Genomic DNA, 4,474 nt, shown 5'->3' on the forward strand with positions numbered 1-4,474 from the left:
CTCGTCAGCTTACTACTTTAATATCTGCACAGCATGAACAGGCTGATCTTCTCCAAGAGGCTCTCCAGCGTCTTTAACGTTATTCTCTCGAGCAAAAGTATGAGCAGCACGGACCAACTTTCAGGAAGAGCCTAACAACACTGAGAAAAGATTTAAAAGGGCACTTAACGTGAGGTAAGTTCAGTTATTGTTATATAATTTGCCTGTACACCAAAGTTGGCTTACAATTAACGTTAGCCTTATAGCGTTATGTGTTTTGTCTCCAGCGGTTACTTAGATGGCCATCTTATTCAAACTTGAAAATATTGTGGTTCTTGCAGATTGTGAATCCGTTTAAACGCATTTTAATTTCAAACTTTACAGGAATCTGTAAGGTGCCTCCACAATTCAGAGAACAGCCCGCACAAATACGATCCACAAACTGGGTAAGACTGCTTATTGTCTACTGTAAATGTTAGGTTAACCTACTTCTAACGTCATATGGATTTGAAATGCCAAAACTGAATTTCATTAATTATAACTGCAACTTTCCCCCCAGAATAGTCATCACACAACCTCGCTTTGACCATTTTCCTTTGAAGAATTAAGGACAACTTTTACAGATGCTGACCCTGAATGTGTAAAAGGTAATCTTAAAGATTGTATTACTTTTTTAAAGTAATTTTATATTAATATTTACCATGTGTGCTTTGTTTTGCTTACTTTTATTGGTATTACAATTATTCATGATTTATTTAGCAGGTTGCAAGACATATTGAGACACCACGGAGGAAGTATTCTGTGGCTCAGCCTGAAAAGGCCCAAAAAAAGACACACTATGAACAACATGGCAAAGAACCGTCAAAGAAAGTGAAGGGTAAGTTAAGAAACTTGCTAAGCATTTATTTTCTCTTTAGGAGATATGATTTTGTCAATATTGTTATTAAACTTTACCTCATGCAAACCCAATACTTTGATCAAATCTGAGTGTGACATAACCATACTCATTAGTGAATAATGCAAATTGCATGTAAACTGGAGTGAAGAGTTCTGCTTGTCATGTGAGCACCTTCCTGCGATTAAGACCTTACTCTTAGAATACATAGTTGCATTATTGTTCCACATGTAAACACAGTCTGTGTTTTAGTGGTTAAATTACTGTCATGTTTTGCAGTTGCTGGAGACCAGGTCCAGGGTTGTACAAGCTAACACAGAAAGAGACCTGTGAGAGACTGCAACAATAGAGCAGATGTCTGATAAAGATGATGCTGTTGATGGAAGGCCAGTGTGGATGGTGAGGTCTCCACCAAACAGAACCACGGTTGTCTGCGCTCTGCCAAGTGCTACGAACCAGACTAGAGGCTGACCCATGCTACACGTCACATCATCAGTGCATCATTATAATGTATTTTTACAATGCTCTTTGGAAATGTTTCCACTTATATATATTGTTTACTTAGAACATATATTATATGCATTTTTTTCTTTTATTCCTTTACATCGCCGTCCTTTAAATAGAATTTGCTCACTTTTTTTCCCCATTCATTTTATAATATGTTTACAATGCTCTTTGGGAGTTTTTTTTCCACTTATTTTTATTGTTTACTTAGAACATTTATGTATATTATATAACCTTTTTTTAACATTCTGGTTCTAATTTTATAATGTTTACATTTTTGCATCGTCTCATTTTATGTTACATTTTAGATACACTGTATTTATTTCTTTATATTGCCAACTTTTAAATATGTTGCGTTACTTTTATTTTTCATGCCTTTTTTACCCTTTCATTTTAACTTATGTTTATTTTATATAGTTATATTTATATTGTTTATTTGTTCCTTTTAAATGCCTTTATTTTTGTATTTTTTTGTTCTTTACATTTTCATCCCTTTTAAATACATTTTGTTCACTTGTTTTTGTTTCTCCATTCTATTCTTTTGCTTGTTTAAAATGCTCTTGGTAATGTTTTATGTACCTTAATAAATATTCCATATTTTCCTAAATTGTTTTTTGCGTGTATTTTTCCTTTGGGGGGAGAGGGGGGTGGGGTTTATGGTGTATGAGCAGTATCTGCATAGCTGACCTATAACCAATCAAATCACTAAGCTATAAGGCCTTGGGTGGGCTAAGTTTTAAAAGTAACCAATAAAATCACTTTACTGGGTTTTCAATGTGCCCTGTCCTCCAATAGCAGTTTGGGTTTTGGGAGTGGTTTTAAAAGAACAACCAATCCAGTTTGAGTTGAAAGGCCAATAGGGGATGGGAGGCAAAGCTGCTCAGAGGTGTGAAAATGTCTCCTGAAAAAACCTGATGGGATTACTTGCCATGGCAACAAATGGCTGTAGCATGGAAGTATACGGCCACAACATACATCCGATTTGGTATCATTCCGGATGTATACGGATATATACCGATCCATGGAATTTGACCTATCCGGCCAGTATACTCCCGGATTCTTCCGAATTTCAGCAGTGTATACAGGAGTATACGGGTCCAGGATACACCTTTTTTAATGCAGTGACCCTGGCAATTATTTAAAGGGCGAGACGTCAAATTTCTCTCTCTCTCTCGATGTTACTGAACAGTGCAAGCAGGGTTTTTTTCTGATTTGTTAACTCATTACTGACAATAATTCCCAGCTAAACCCCACAAAACCAGACTAATAATTCTTCTCAAAATAAAAATTAAGCATCAAATAAAATTAATAGAGCCAAAGTTCTCACTTGTGAAAATATATAAGCTGTCCTATATCATCTGACAAGGTAGCCGTAAGTGAGTGACTCAAACCACCAAAATAAACAGTTGTTACACTAGGTAGAAAGGCAAGACATGAACAGTTTGAGCTTGCACTGAAATAACTGTTTACTGGCAGTAAAATCATTTTTTCAATAATTGGCTGCTTGGTTCCCCTTTTTTAGTGAGCACAATGCACTGTGCGCAGATGAAGGCCCGCTTTACACTGCACTGATACCAATCAAAACTAGCGTGCAAGAGTGATTTTGCTTTTATACAAGATATACAATAAGTTCATATTTAATAACTTACTTTGACTCTATATTGTCCGTTTCTCTGTCTGTGTTGACTCCAAAGACAAACAATTCCAAACGAAGCTACAACAGTATCATCATTTCCAACTCAAAGCAATACAAGCAAGGTTCAGTTCATCAGTGAATCAGAGCGAATTAATCGGCTGAATGAATGACTGAATGAATCGGGTGACTCACTGCCACGTGTTTCGTTCTCAAACAAATCTGAGATGTTTGAACAAATCGGTTGAGTGAATAATTATTGCTGTACTAGGAACAATAACAACCACTATTTCTGTAAAATATTAATATGGCACAAAGAATACTACACTAGGATGATATTACACTAGCCTACTCTGAATTTAGTCTACAAACACGACACACAAAAGAACGATTAGTTCTGGTCCGGTCATTGCCAGTAGGTGGAGACAAGTAACTGTATGAGTGATACAGTGAACCCAGTTTATTTTCCACTTCTAACACTTATATTCAGAAAATATAAAAAGTTCATTGTGCAAATAAATTACACTGGACAATTTCACAGAACTATGACATATATCCCTATAGGTGAGCTATATCAAAGGCTAAGGAAATAGATTAAGGAATTGTATGTTTTAGATACGGGACGCGACCAATACGGGACGCGATGCACAAGATTGCGTTTTGGCGGCGCTTTGCTGCCATAGCGACGGAGTCTCGAGAACATGCGCTGGAAACTTGCGCGTTTTTTTAAAAACACGTCGAGCTCGCGTCCACAGTTTGAACGCAAGAGGATTTCCATAGGGCTGTCCAGTAACTTAAGATGAACCTAAGACAAACTGCACCCTTTGCAGAGAAGCATCAGTGTCTCAGACTGTCTGACTTAAAGCATGCGATGACAGACACATCCGTGAACTAAAGGTAGGCCTATTGTTTTTTTAATGGATAATATAATATTATATTGCATACATTATCAGAGCTTGGCAGACTTACTTTTCTAGACATTAGAACGGTTAATTAATAGATTATAGCCTATTAATGTTATCAATTTATCATTTAGCAGTTTGATATTTAAAAAATATTTAGATTAAAATGGGACAAATAATTACACAATAATATAGTCATAAAAGTAAATTAATAAAGAGGATTAAACATTTTTGAATTTCAGAATTGTCAGTGAAGTGGTGTCACATGCCTGTCCTGTTTTGTGTGCACATGTGGGTTTTGTTATGTTGAGCATGTGCTCGTGTAATTGTCAGATCCCTCCCCCTTGTTTTCTGATTAGTGTTATTGTCCCCACCTGTGTTCCCTGATTCCCTTTTGATTTCTTCCCTTTATAAGCTCCTTGTGTTTGTCAGTCTTGGTCGGATCGTTGTATGTCTTGTCTTCGTCTCCCGGTTCCCTGTGTTGGTATGTCTTCAGTTTATGTATTTTCTAGTTTATGGTTTTCCCCCTTGTGGGTTTTGTTTTGTGTTTATGTTTTATTT

The 4,474-nt window shown here is 36.4% G+C and overlaps 1 long non-coding RNA gene across 1 annotated transcript; it reads left to right on the forward strand.

The window, feature by feature from the left end:
- Window positions 1-207: 207 nt before the first annotated feature.
- LOC137083637 (uncharacterized) lies at window positions 208-1,513 on the forward strand. The gene is made up of 4 exons (XR_010906562.1): window positions 208-425; window positions 539-626; window positions 739-856; window positions 1,154-1,513. It is a non-coding gene; the product is annotated as an uncharacterized lncRNA (long non-coding RNA).
- The last annotated feature ends 2,961 nt before the right edge of the window (window positions 1,514-4,474 follow it).

The sequence above is a fragment of the Pseudorasbora parva genome, chromosome 7 (assembly GCF_024679245.1).
Source record: "Pseudorasbora parva isolate DD20220531a chromosome 7, ASM2467924v1, whole genome shotgun sequence".
Taxonomy (NCBI): domain Eukaryota; kingdom Metazoa; phylum Chordata; class Actinopteri; order Cypriniformes; family Gobionidae; genus Pseudorasbora; species Pseudorasbora parva.